We start from the raw sequence: 15973 nt of genomic DNA on the forward strand, positions 1-15973 counted from the left end.
AGGGTCGATCTCCTTTAGAATGGACTGGTTGGATCTCCTTGCAGTCCAAGGGACTCTCAAGAGGCTTCTCCAACACCACAGTTCAAAAGCATCAATTCTTCGGCACTCAGCCTTCTTCACAGTCCAACTCTCACATCCATACATGACCACAGGAAAAATCATAGCCTTGACTAGACAGACCTTAGTCGGCAAAGTAATGTCTCTGCTTTTGAATATACTATCTAGGTTGGTCATAACTTTTTTTCCAAGGAGTAAGCGTCTTTTAATTTCATGGCTACAGTCACCATCTGCAGTGATTTTGGAGCCCCCAAAAATAAAGTCTGACACTGTTTCCACTGTTTCCCCATCTATTTCCCATGAAGTGATGGGACCAGATGCCATGATCTCAATTTTCTGAATGTTGAGCTTTAAGCCAACTTTTTCACTCTCCTCTTTCACTTTCATCAAGAGGCTTTTCAGCTCCTCTTCACTTTCTGCCATAAAGGTGGTGTCATCTGCATATCTGAGGTTATTGATATTTCTCCCAGCAATCTTGATTCCAGGTTGTGTTTCTTCCAGTCCAGCGTTTCTCATGATGAGCTCTGCATAGAAGTTAAATAAGCAGGGTGACAATATACAGCCTTGATGTACTCCTTTTCCTATTTGGAACCAGTCTGTTGTTCCATGTCCAGTTCTAACTGTTGCTTCCTGACCTGCATACAGATTTCTCAAGAGGCAGGTTAGGTGTTCTGGTATTCCCAGCTCTTCCAGAATTTTCCACAGTTTATTGTGATCCACACAGTCAAAGGCTTTGGCATAGTCAATAAAGGAGAAATATATGTTTTTCTGGAACTCTCTTGCTTTTTCCATGATCCAGCAGATGTTGGCAGTTTGATCTCTGGTTCCTCTGACTTTTCTAAAACCAGCTTGAACATCAGGGAGTTCACAGTTCACATATTGCTGAAGCCTGGCTTGGAGAATTTTGAGCATTACTTTACTCGCATGTGACAGAGATGCAAATATCAGAGTATCTTACCTGCCTCTTGAAAACCCTGTATGAAGGTCAAAAAGCAAAAGTTAGAACTGGACATGGAACTACAGACTGGTTCAAAATTGGGAATGGAGTACATGAAGGCTGTATATTCTCACCTTGCTTATTTAACTTCTATGCAGAGTACATCATGCAAAATGTTGTGCTGAATGAGTTACAAGCTGGAATCAAGATTGCCAGGGTAATATCAATAACCTCAGATATGCACATGACACCATCCTAATGGCAGAAAGTGAAGAGGAACTAAAGAGCCTCTTGAAGGTGAAACAGGAAAGGGAAAAGGCTGGCTTAAAACTCAACATTCAAAAAACCAAAAGTCATGGTGTTCAGTGCCATCACTTCATGGCAAATAGATGGGGAAAAAATGGAATTAGTAACAGACTTTATTTTCTTGAGTTCCAAAATCACTGTGAACAGTAACTGTAGCCATGAAATTAAAAGACACTTGCTCCTTGGAAGAAAAGCTATGACATTCTAGACAGTGTATTAAAAAGCAGAGACAGCATTTTGCCAAGGTCTGTATAGTCCAATCTATGGTTTTTCCAGTAGTCGTGTATGGATGTGAGAGTTGGACCATAAAGAAAGCTGACCACCAAAGAATTGATGCTTTTGAATGGTAGTGTTGGTGAAAACTCTTGAGAGTTCCTTGGACTGCAAGGGGATCACACCAGTCAATCCTAAAGGAAATCAACCCTGTATATTCATCAGAAAGACTGATGCCAAATCTGAAGCTCCAATACTTTGTCCACCTGATGCAAAGAGCTGGCTCATTGGATAATACCCTGATGCTGTGAAAGACAGAAGGGGATGACAGAGGATGAGATGGCTGAATGGCATCATTGACTCAATGGGCATGAATTTGAGCAGACTCTGGGAGATAGTGAAGGGAAGGAAAATCTGGCATGCTGCAGTCCATGGGGTCGTAATGAGTTAGACATGACTATGTGACTGAAAAACAAGAACAACAACAGACAATATCATCAAACTAGTTGATACTAATTTCTACATTAAATAAATCTAATAGTTGTCATGCTTAGGATATAATAATGTGTTGAGCCAGCATGTTGTTACATGTCCAATTCTAATTTTTTCCTCTTGAATCATATATAGGTTTCTTAGAAGATGGATAAGATTTTCTTGTATCCCAATGTTGCAGTGTTAGATGGAGAAACCTGCAACCAGTATGATTTTTCTATCTATAATTTGATTTGTTTTCTTTGTTGGATGTTCAAGAACTCTTACTTTATATTTGAAGAATAATACCTAGGGTATCCTTGTGTTAATTGTTATACCTCAGTATTCCACACTATATAGTATGCTCTTTAAGCATGTAGAACTGAATTATCTTTTATTTTAGGTAAATGTTTTCAATTCTAGCTTACTTTTTTTCCACTGGAGACTCTAATCTATCATATATTGGGGTTCCTTACTGTATTTTTTATGTCTGTTTTGCCTCTAATGCTTCTAGCTCCTTTTAAACATTTTCTTTTTCTTTTCTATCATCGTTCTCCTTTCCCTTCCCTCCCCTTTCCTCCTTTGTCTGTGTTTCTCTTTCTCTGTATCCCTTCCTCTCTCCTTCTCACTCTCCATCCATTCTGTAATGACTTTCTATCTGTTCATTTATCTATCCATCCATCAGTTGTCTATTATCTATTTATCTACCTAATCTAAACTAAGAAAGCTGAGCACTGAATTGATGCTTTTGAACTATGGTGTTGGAGAAGACTCTTGAGAGTCCCTTGGACTGCGAGGAGATCCAACAAGTCCATCCTAAAGGAGATTAGTCCTGGGTGTTCATTGGAAGGACTGATGTTGAAGCTGAAACTCCAATACTTTGGCCACCTGATGCAAAGAGCTGACTCATTTGAAAAGACCCTGATGCTGGGAAAGATTGAGGGCAGGAGGAGAAGGGGACGGCAGAGGATGAGATGGTTGGATGGCATCATTGACTCAGTGGACATGGGTTTGGGTGGACTCCGGGAGTTGATGATGGAAAGGGAGGCCTGGCGTGCTGTGGTTCATGGGATTGCAAAGAGTTGGACATGACTCAGCAACTGAACTGAACTGTACTGATGTGACTGAACAACGATGACAGACAACAATATCAAACTAGTTGATACTAATTTCTATATTGAATAAAATAAACCTAATAGCTGCCATGCTTGGGATATAAAAATGTGTTGTGCCAATGAAGTTGGCTTCATGTAATTTTATCCATAAGTTCACCAATTATTAATTAAATGATTAAATAAGTTAATATCTCATTTGCAAACCATAACAAGCTCATTAAATAATATTCTGAAATTTGAGTGTCAGAGAATTAATCTCTGATATTATACCTTTTGATCATAAATGATATATAATATATATTATACACATAATTCTTTATACATTTTACATTATAAAATATTGCACACATTGTGATTCTTTATATATTTGTATATGTATACACATATTTAACAGTAAGTAGAAAACTCAGATTGCATACAATGCTATTTATTGGATATAATATGTGTGTGTGTGTGTATATATATATATATATCTGCTTTACAAACTAATGTAAATGACAGTGAAGGTAAAAATTAAAGGCTTAGTCATTGTCATTTGTGCATCCCCAAATCCACTGCACAAAGTGCGTGCAGAGTATTTTGTGACAGCAGTTCCCATCCTTTTTGGTACCTGAACTGGTTTTGTGGAAGACAACTTTTCCATGAATGGTTGGGTGGTGTGGTTTTAGGATGATTCAACAACATTACATTTATTGTGCACTTTATCCTTATTATTGCATCAGTTCAACGTCAGATCATCAAGCATTATATCCTAGAAGCTGGGGACCCCTGCTCTATTACACTAGGGTCAAGGACTAACTTACAGGCAGAATTTTATACTACCAACAGGAATCTCAAATTTTGGGATAAAAGAAACTATCTAATAAAAAATGAATTTCTTTTCTACAGTGTACCATATAATAATTTACCTGCTTTTATGGATCATAAAATAGAATACCTATCTTAGAAATACTTTAAATGCCAATACTTTGTGGATCAAAATACAATTCCGCTGACAATTTCTGAAAGGTCTATATAATTTTTTTCATGCTTCTCATTAATACACCATGATGCCAAGTTATTGGCAATGCAAATTCTTCATCATAAAATGAAAGATTAAATTGGATAAAAATGCAGTGTTAACTTTTAAAACCCATGTTTTAAAAATAAACATTTCACTGACATTTATGAGGCATCAGATAAAGTGGTCTCAGGAGCATCATCATAAATGCAACTTCACAGCAGTTAGAGTCATAAATTCCTTCCCAAACATTTATGAGATTGAATAAATAGAAGGTAGCATTTGGGAGGGATGGAAATTGTGTGCCAAGAATTTCTGATTGTTCTTTTTTCGATATACTCCATTATAGACTAAAGAAATAACCCATCTATGGTTCAATTTTCATCTCAAAGAAAAACAAAATTCCTATCAATACAAAACCTGTTTATCATGCTGCATTCATATAATTTAATTGAACATATTAATAGTTCCACAGTAGAAAGAGTGAGTGATCACACCATCGTGATTATCTGGGTCTTGAAGATCTTTTTTGTATAGTTCTTCTGTGTATTCTTGCCACCTCTTCTTAATATCTTCTGCTTCTGTTAGGTCCTTACCATGTCTTTCCTTTATTGTGCCCATCTTTGCATGAAATGTTCCCTTGGTATCTCTACTTTTCTTGAAGAGATCTCTAGTCTATCTCATTCTATTGTTTTCCTCTCTCTATTTGCATTGATCACTGAGGAAGGCTTTGTAATGTCTCCTGCTATTCTTTGGAACTCTGCATTCAAGTGGTATAATTTTCCTTTTCTCCTTTTCCTTTTGTTTCTCTTCTTTTCTCAGCTATTTGTAAGGCCTCCTCAGACAACCATTTTGCCTTTTTGCATTTCTCTTTATTGGGGGTGATCTTGATCATGGCCTCCTGTTCAGTTCAGTTCATTCACTCAGTCATGTCCGACTCTTTGCGACCCCATGGACTGCAGCACACCAGGCCTCCCTTTCCATCACCAGCTCCTGGAGTTTACTCAAACTCATGTCCATTGAGTCGATGATGCCATCCAACAACCTCCTCCTCTGTTGTCCCCTTCTCATCCTGCCTTTAATCTTTCCCAGGATCACAGTTTTTTCTAGTGAACCAGTTCTTTGATTCAGGTGGCCAAAGCATTGGAGTTTCAGCTTCAGCATCAGTCTTTTCAATGAATATTCAGGACTGGTTTCCTTTAGGATGGACTGATTGGATCTCCTTCCAGTCCAAGGGACTCTCAAGGGTCTTCTCCAACACCACAGTTCAAAATCATCAATTTATTGGCACTCAGATTTCTTTATAGTCCAACTCTCACATCCATATATGACTACTGAAAAAACCATAGCTCAGACAAGATAGACTTTGTGGAAAGTTATGTCTCTGCTTTTTAATAGCATGTGTAGGGTCTGCTGTGTAGGTTGATCATAGCTTTTCTTCCAAGTAACAAACATCTTTAATTTCATTGCTGCAATCTCCATCTGCAGTGATTTTGAAGCCCAATAAAATAAAATCTGTCACTATTTCCATTGTTTCCCCATCTACTAGCCATGGAGTGGTGGGACCATATGCCATGAACTTAGTTTTTTGAATATTGAATTTTAAGCCAGGTTTTTCACTCTCCTCTTTCACTTTCATCAAGAGGCTCTTTAATTCCTCTTGCTTTCTGCCATAAGGGTGGTGTCATGTGCATATCTGAGGTTATTGATACTTCTCCTGGTAATCTTGATTTCTGTTTTTGCTTCATCCAGTCTGGCATTTCATATGATATACTCTGCATATAACTTAAATAAGCAGTGTGGCAATATCCAGACTCCACATACTCCATTCCCAATTTTTAACCAGGCTGTTGTTCCATGACTGGTCCTAACTGCTGCTTCTTGACCTGCACACAGATTTCTCAGGAGGCAGGTAAGGTGGTCTGATATTTCCAACTCTTGAAGAATTTTCCACAGTGTGTTGTGATCCACATGGTCAAAAGCTTTAATGTAGTCAATGAAGCAGAAGTAGATGTTTTCCTGGAATTCTCTTGATTTGTCAATGATCCAGTGGATGCTGCCAATTTGATCTCTGGTTCCTCCGCCTTTTCTAAATCCAGCTTGAGCATCTGGAAGTTCTCAGTTGACATACTTTTGAAGCCTAGCTTGGAGAATTTTGAGCATTTCTTTGCTAGCATGTGAGATGAGTGCAATTGTGTGGTAATTTGAACATTCTTTAGCATTGCCTTTCTCTGGGATTGGAATGAAAACTTACCTTTTCCAGTCCTGCGGACACTGCTGAGTATTCCAAATTTGCTGGCATATTGAGTGCAGCACTTTCACAGTGTCATCTTTTAGGATTTGAAATAGTTCAACTGGAATTCCATCATTTTCACTAGCCTTCTTCATAGTGATGCCTGCTAATGCCCACTTGACTTCACACTCCAGGATATCTTACTCTAGGTTAGTGATCATACCATTGTGACTCTATCAGTCATTAAGATCTCTTTTGTACTGCTCTGTGTATTCTTGTCACCTCTTCTTTACATCCTGTGCTTCTGTTAGATCCATACCATTTCTGTCCTTTATTGTGCCCATCTTTCATGAAATGTTCCCTTGGTAGCTCTACTTTTCTTGAAGAGATCTCTAGTCTTTCCCACTGTGTTGTTTTTCTTTATTTCTTTACATTGATCACTTAGGAAGGTTTTCTCATGTCTCTTTGCTATTTTTGAGAACTCTGCATTGAGATAGGTATATCTTTCCTTTTCCTCTTTGTCTCTCACTTCTTTTCCCAGCTGTTTGTAAGGCTCACTCTGACAACCATTTTATCTTTTTGCATTTCTTTCTCTTGGGGCTGGCTTTGATCACTGCCTCCTGTACAGTGTTATGAACCTCTGTCCATACTTCTTCAGGCACTCTATCAGATCTAATCCCTTGAATCTATTTGTCACTTCCACTGTATAATAGCAGGGGATTTTATTTAGGTTATACCTGAATGGTCTAGTAGTTTTCCCTACTTTCTTCAATTTCATTCTGACTTTTGCAATAAGGGGGTCATGACCTGAGCCACAGTCAGTTCCTGGTCTTGTTTTTGCTAACTGTATAGTTTCTCTATCTCTGGCAAAGAATATAGTCAATCTGATTTCAGTATTGACCATCTGGTGATGTTCATGTGTGGAGTTGTCTCATGTTGTTGGAAGAGGGCGTTCACTATAACCAGTGCAATCTCTTGGCAAAACTTTGTTAGACTTTGTCCTGCTTCATTTTGTACTCCAAGGCCAAACTTGCCTGTTACTCCAGGTATCTCTTGATTTCCTTATTTTGCATGCCATTCCCCTATGATGAAAAGAACATTTTTTTTTTTAATGTTAGCTCTAAAAGATCTTGTAGGTCTTCATAGAACCATTCAACTTCACCTTCTTTTGCATTAGTGGTTGGGGCATAGACCTGGATTACTGTGATTGAATGGTTTGCCTTGGAAACCACAAAGATCATTCTGTCAATTTTGAGATTGTACCCAAATACTGCATTTCAAACTCTTTTCTTGACTATAAGACCTACTCCATTTCTTTTTAAGGATTCTTACCCACAGTAGTAGATATAATGGTCATCTGAATTAAATGTGCCCATTCTGGTAATACAGAGAAATTTTGTATTTTGCTGTTTATTTACCCAAATGAAATTTATCATCACTTTACTGGTTTACATTGAAAAATTACCTTAACTTTGACACATTAGTTTGTTAAGAATGAAATATTCAGAATTTCAGAGCTTCAAGTTTAGAAAAAACATATCGTTTCTCCATTGTGTCAGGTCTTATTTTAGATCTCATTTATACATTAACATTTCTTCAATACACTTCCTAGGTACTTGTTAATTTATTTCTAAATACTGTTAATTGTATTATTTTAAAAAGTATTTTCTTGTTGTATTTAGTCATGGGATTTTCAAGTTATGAAAAATAAAACTGATTTATATGCATTTACCTAGTCTTTTATCAGGTCACAGTACTTTATTGATATTTTTATTTTTTTACTAACTTCTAGGTCATGTGACAATTTTTGAAAGCAGTAAGTTTAAGTTCATATCTTCCCTCTCTCTAAAAACACACCCCCCCACACACACACACTTTTTCTGATTTTTAAATGAAAGAACAGTATCCACAAAGTTTTAAGAGATTATCATTTGTAGCGACATGGGTGGACCTGGAGATGCAAGTCAGACAGAAAGACAAATGATATTTGATATGACGTGTATCTAAAAAAAATTATATAAATTAACTAATTTACAAAACATAACCACTCACAGACTTAGAGAATGAATTTATGGTTACCAGGTGGAAAGGGTAGGGAGGAAGGGTAGATTGGGAGTTTCAGGTTGACAATTATGTACTCTTATATTTAAAATAGAAAACCAACAGTGAGTTACTGAATAGCACAGGCAACTCTGCCAACATTCTGTAGTAACCTAAATGGGAGCATAATTCCAAAAAGAATAGATACTTGTAAATGTCTAACTGAATCACTTTGTTGTATACCTCAAACTAAATATTGTTAGTCAACTCTACTCCATAATAAAATACAAACTGAAAACACTTGAGATGTATTAGAAAATAAGAAATAAAATACTTTCAGTTCTGACTACATTCTTTTGTTCTGTTTATTTCTCTGTAACAAATCACCCCCCAAATCAGTGGTTTAAACCTTAAAAAATCATTTACTTTTCATAATTTCTGTTGGGTGGGAATTCAAAAAGTCCTTGGCTAGGTGTTTCTTGCTTGGGGTCTCCAGTATGGCTGTAGTCAGATATTGTCCGGCAGGAGCTAGAGCAGTGGTGGGTGAAGGGGGGAGCACTTGGATGGTGGCTGACCAGCTATAGCTTTCTTTTCCTATGGCCTCTCCTTGTCGTCTCTGCAAAGGCCAGTTTGGGCTTCCTCTAAGGCATCGTATGCGCAGAGTATTTAGTTTGCTTACTTGACACCTGAAGGCTTCAAGAGCAAATATTCCAGAGAGCAAGGCAGAAACTTTATTATCTTTTATGACCTAGCTATGAAAGTCAGAATGCATCATTTCCAAAGTATTCTATTTGCTGACCACTCAAAATCTCATTCATATTCAAGAGAAAAAAAGACTTCACCTCTTGATGGGGCGGTTTTCCTGAGAGTCACATTTCCAGGTTCGATGCAGCATACTGGATGCTTGGGGCTGGTGCACAGGGATGACCCAGAGGGATGGTACGAGGAGGGAGGAGGGAGACAGGTTCAGGATGGGGAACAGGTGTATACCTGTGGCAGATTCATGTCGATGTATGACAAAACCAATACAATATTGTAAAGTAAAAATAAACAAATAAACAAAAAATATATAACTTCTAAAATTTTAGAAGATTGTTTGCTCTTTTCTTTAAATAAATATTCTTTATAATATTGAGGGGATTTTATTCTATCTTTAGTTTGCTTGAATATTCCATCTCTTTTAATTAGAATGCATATTTTATTAGCATTTGTCAAAATGATATGTAGTGTGCTGTGTTTAGTCACTCACTCATGTCCAACTCTTTGCAACCCCCTGGACTGCAGCCTGCCAGACTCCTCTGCTCATGGGCATTCTCCAGGCAAGAATACTGGAATGGGTTGACATGTCCTCCTCCAGAGGATCTTCCCAACCCAGGGATTGAACCCAGGTCTCCTGCATTGCAGGTGGATTCTTTACTGTCTGAGCCACCAGGGAAGCCCTATCAATATGATAAATATACTTAATTCATTCCAAGAAAATGTTTGCTGTATGCCTGGTTCTATGATGGATCCTGAATTACAGAGATGAGTTAGGCAAGGTCGCTGTCCTTCAGCAACTGAGACATGCCAACCATGCTGACTCATCTCCGTTGTTCTCAATACACAAACCTACTGTTGGCCAGAGTCCTACCTGACTATCCTACACTTTGCTGAGTATTTTTCTCTTATGCTTAGTTTAGTCGAACCTTCTCTTAAAACCTCAAGATTCCCAGTCATAATCCTCAGTCAAAAATCTTAGTTCACCTACATGGTTGCATTTATCCGTAATTGTTTTCTTTTTATTGCTGAGTAGTATTCCATTGCTTCAGTTTATTCCTCTAGTTTCCTGGACTATGTCCAGTTTTTCTTTTTTTGCTTTTATGAATAAAACTACAATGAGCAACAAAAAATTGGATTCTATTTCACTGGAAAACAAAACACAAGCTTTTCATTGTTTGTCAGTAGGCATTCTCCTTGTCATTTTATCATAAAATATTTCTATAAAAGTCCTACACCCATATTCTGTCTTCCTTCCAATAACAATGGATGGATTCTTTCTGCTGCTCACATTTCTTCTTTCCTCTACTGGATTCTATTCCTTGATCTACCCAAAGATTATGATTCTCCAATTTATCCTACTCTTTCCTACCTTATGAAATTCTTTTCAACTGGAACCTTCCTATTAGGATAGAAATACAGTACACCGTCTCCCATTTTAAATAAAATTCTATAAATCCATGTGATTTTCCATTTGCTAATCTGGTTGTCTTTATAGCAAAAAGCTGACAGCCTTTATTAAAGGTTTTGCCTTTCTCTGATCTATTCACCCCCAGATACACAGAAATCTGTGCTTTTTCTCCCATGGATGGCTAATGCTGTTTTGTCTAGGTCAGCAATACGTTGCCGAGTTCCATGGTCATTCTTAGTCCTCATCCTAACTCCACTGCAACATTTGATACAGGGATCAGCTTCTTGAAAGAATTTTTGACTCAGAGAAGTGGATTTATTTCTTATGAACTTCTTTTTCTTATGGTCTACTTAAAAATGTAGGAGTTTCATTTTTTTGGTATAAGTTCCTAAACTTATTTTAATAAACTGTTCAAAATTATCAGGGACAATATAATCCTTATGAATAGCAACATTTAAAGCAAAATTGTGTTTATACTTACACATAAAATGTAGATAAAATCATTAAGAATTGCCTTTTTAAGAAGCAAGTTCTACCAATACTCTGTAGGAAAACTCTGTATACAGGCTGATAATTTCCTTTATATTTCCCAAAGAAAAATAAAAGTAATCAATACTTAACATAAGTCAAAATGCTGAATAAACACACATATTCACTTAAACATATGCATTTATTTACACATATATTTAGCCTTTGTGTGTATGTGAAGCTTGTTAAATTCTGGTTTCATGTAAAGTACCACGTCATAAAATCAATTAAGAAATTTCCCATGAGTATCTCTAATTTTCTAGTTTCATTAATATAGAATTACTTATTGCTAAAAGTAAGTTAGCACTCCCCTATTTGCCTTCCCACTCCAGTCTTCTTGCCTGGGAAACCCCATGAACAGAGGAGCCTGGTGGGCTACAGTCCATAAGGTTGCAAAGATTTTGAGACGACTGAACCCACATACACATATTTGCCTTCCAGTTGGGAATAGAATGACTATTAGGAGTTGTCCTGTAGTCCATTCTCACCCTTTATCAGGGACAGCCAGACAAAGTAACAAAGGTGATCTAGTCAAATCTCCTTATAAGTGCTTATGATACCTCTCCTGGAAAATATATAAAGTTATTTACTAATGGCTAGTCCTTATCTTTGGAGAAGGCTTTGGCAACCCACTCCAGTACTCTTGCCTGGAAAATCCCTTGGACAGAGGAGCCTGGTGGGCTACAGTCCACGGGGTCGCTAAGAGTCGGGCACGACTAAGCAACTTCACTTTCACTTTTCACTTTCATGCATTGGAGAAGGAAATGGCAACCCACTCCAGTATTCTTGCCTGGAGAATCCCAGGGACTGGGGAGCCTATGGGCTGCAGTCTATGGGGTCGCACAGAGTCGGACACGACTGAAGCAACTTAGCAGCAGCAGCAGATTCCTTATCTGGTCTAAGTTAGATTATGTTAAACTAACCCAGTGTCTATGGATTTGTGGACCATGGCTCCTTAAAATTTTCATGTAAGTGATGTAATTATTGAAGTAAAAATTGGAGGGTTCTTATGACTGAGATGTAGAGAAAGTGAAAGTGTTAGTTGCTCAGTTCGTGTCCAACTCTTTGCAACCCCATTGACTGTAGTGCACTGGGCTCCTCTGTTCATGGAATTCTCCAGGCAAGAATACCGGCTTGAGGTGATATTCCCTTCTCCAGGGGATCTTCCCAACCGAAGTATCAAGCTCAGGTCCCCTGCACTGCAGGTACATTCTTAACCATCTGAACTACCAGGGAAGCATTATGACTGAGACAGATTCCTTTTATGTAAACAGGGACCACTTGTCTCACCTGGCGATTTAAGATGTTGAATCTGGGTCAGAAGCCATTTACACAAGGCAGGAAAGGACCCGGGAGGTAGCATTGAAATCATGGACTGCTTTGTGTTTTCTCTCTGCTGCATAATTACTTATATACATAATATTATTAAAATAATTGTAGTTGGTTTCTTGTCTCATTCTGGTGTGTCTGATATGACAATCTGGCACTTTGCTACAGCACCACCCCTGATGTCCATTTTTAATTGTGATATAATCTCAAGTCTTAAGCATAAGAATGGTACAAGGAACTCCTATATACCCTTTAACCAGACTTATATTTTGCCCAGTTCTTTCACTGTAGAAATATGAAATATGTCTATAAATGCACATATACCTTACATATTATACACATGCACATATATAGTTCATTTATGTTACATGTTATAATTAAATACAAAGTGAAGACCAGACATGAAAATTCCCTGAGCGGGCAAAACCAGTTATACTACATAAGCAAAAGTTAATTACCTTATTCTGGAAAATAAGTCAAACTAGGGTTGCTTCTTATAAATGTGTCTAAAAATCACAAATAAAACTTAAGCTCTTCTCTAAATCAGCATTGGGTAACATTTTTAACCGATTCCCTATCATTATGAAAATTCTATTTTATAACCTATCATTATAAGAATAAATAGCCGTGGGTTTTCACTGTATAAGTTGTTCTGTAATAATCTACCTCTGAGTTGCATTTCACTGTTGGTTTAGAGCTGCCAGATAGCAAACTGTTTTTATGTACACACACATAAAAAATAAACCCTGAGTAATTGTTTTATTAATCTAGTGGTCTACATTTTTCTTTTTCTGGATTTTTGACACACATACATATATATTTTATATGTTTGTATGTACATATTTACATATGTACGTAAATATTATGAAATTGCTGAGACTGTGGTGGAGATAGTATAACCTAAGTAATTTATTGTGTACTCTCTACATTCAAGGATAATGCATAACTACAGCATAATTATGAAGATTGGACATTTTATGTTAAGTACAATACTGTTATTTAATCCAGTAAATCTCGAAATACAGTCAAGACACAGGATACCTTTAAGACTCAGTTGGTGAAGTCAAAATCACACTATTAACAATATTATTAACAACAAGACAAAGTGATCTTGTTCACCATGGTGATATTTCCACTAGTGATTCAAAAGCTATGGTAGTAAAACTGTTGGCACATCGTAAATCAAGAAAGTAGCACTAAACTCTGGAAGTAATTACTGCGTTTTCCACTCTCACAAATGTGCAGAAGAAAAAGCCAAATATACTCAAATTCATCCTTGATTAAGCAATAAATTGGTAGACTTACTGAATCTCAACCTCTGAATATGCCTCTTCTTAATAAAATATCTGATAAAGTGTTAATAGGTATAAAGCTCTTCAGATGCACATGGAAGATGATTGTCCTAAGAAGACTCATTTGTACATTTCACTGAAGCATAAAGACCAGCCACTTCATTATGGAATACCAGTTTTGCATGGAAGAATACATGATGGCCAAGCAAACTATGGTGTTTCTGGCTTGGGAATTTGGTATATATTTTCTTTAAAAATGAATGAATTGAACTTGTCACTTTAAGGGACTTGGCTACACATGTAGCCAATGATACAATTCAAGCTTTTAAAGAAAAAGTTAAAATTGTTGGCAACTTCTAGCCACTACTCGATTTTGACAGATTACGAAAAATTAAAGCTTTTGAGAAGTGGTCGGTGTGATATTATATTGTATAATAAAATTGTCTATATTTGGAATATCTGAAAACTTCACTTACCCATTCATATTACTGGAATAACTATGGATAGGTTTGGAGTTCAGTTAAACATCTTTTTAATATTTTCTTTATACTTGCCTCACTACTTTTTTTTTTCTTTCTGTGTAACTCCTCTCCTGCCTTCACTGTTTTAAAGAAATATTCTTTATTACTCTATTCTTTCTGTAGGGAATGTAGCTACCTCTTTTGCATCATTTTTCCCTACGAGGTATTAGGATTTTCATTCCTAATTTAGTCTACTTTAGAGTTAATTTTTACCCACGAATTTGAGATATAAGTATCTTACAAAATGCTATTTCCATTTACTGTCTGACACTTTGTGCTACAATGTGTCATATACGCACACTTGTGTGCTAAGTCACTTCAGTCGTGTCCAACTCTCTGTGACCCTACGGACTGTAGCCTGCCAGGCTCCCCTGTCCATGAGATTCTCCAGGCAAGAATACTGGAGTGGATTGCCATGCCCTCCTCCAGGGGATCTTTTCCATCCAGGGATCGAATCTGTATGTCTTACATCTCCTACCTTGGCAGGCTGGTTCTTTACCACTAGCACCTGGGAAGTGCCATTCACAAAGAATGAATTTTTGTTTCTCAGAAAAGATAATAGGAGCTGGAGGCAAGTGTGTATCTTTTAATCCTTACCATTTTTAGCCAGAGGTTGATATTGCCTCATTTAAGAAAATCAGAAAATAGAAGCATAAGAATAATATTTACAACTTTGAAAAGGACCCCAGTGACACTAAAGAGAAAACTGATTAAAAACGAGGCACTCTAGTAGCAGAGCTGGAAAAGCAAAGTATTGGAAAGGAGACCTGATTTTCGTGGCTACTTAGTGAAAAAGTTTTGCCAGGTACTTGCATTAGTTTTCTGTCACTATGTGCCCTTAGTCACTAAGTCACGTCTGATTCCTGTGATCCCCATGGACTGTAGCCTGCCAGGCTCCTCTGTCCATGGCATTTTCCAGGCAAGAATACTGGAGTGGGCTGCCATTTCCTCCTCCAGGGGATCTTCCCGACCCAGGGATCGAACCCACAGCTCTTGCTGGGACTCCGGCACTGGCGTGCAGATTCATTACCCCTAAGCCACCAGAGCAGCCCTTTCTGCCACTCCCGGGGCACATTACCACAAATTTAGGGACCTAAAATAACACAAACTTCTTACCTTCTACCTCTGTAGAAGTCCGACATATGTCTCATGGGACCAAAATCAAGATGCTGACAGAGCTGTGTTTCTGCCGGAGGTTCTAGGGGAGGATTCTTGCCTTGCCTTTTCCAGTTTCCAAAGGCCGCCCACCTTCTTTGACTCAGGCTCCCTTCTTCCATCTTCCAAGCCTACCATGTCGTGCTCCTCCAGCTACCCTTCCTTCTGCCTCTTCTATCCCTTCTCCTTCTGCTACTTTTAAGGGCCTTCCTGGTACATTGGATCCGCCTGGGTAGTCTGGGCTAATCCATTTATTTTAAAGCCAGGTGGTTAGCAGCCTTAACTCACCCTTTGTATGTTAACTAACTAGTCACAAAGGAATCAAATGTGGGCATCTGTGAGAAAGCTGCTATTTTGTCTACTACAGTTATAGTACTTATTGTGAATTTTAAAATAATGATATTTAAATTGCTAGCTTAATAATAAATCCAATACACATAACTATTCTTAGCTTTTTGCAGTTTTCTTAAAGTATGGTCTGTATCATGCAAATCACCTGCATCAAAAGTCAGCAGTAGCCTGTCCTGTTCTTAGGTTCACACCCAGCTTTAAGGAAAAAGAACTTGGAAACCAGGTTCCAGTATTCTGGATTTTAACAAGAATCCTACA

This window comes from Capra hircus, chromosome 16 (assembly GCF_001704415.2).
Source record: "Capra hircus breed San Clemente chromosome 16, ASM170441v1, whole genome shotgun sequence".
NCBI lineage: Eukaryota > Metazoa > Chordata > Mammalia > Artiodactyla > Bovidae > Capra > Capra hircus.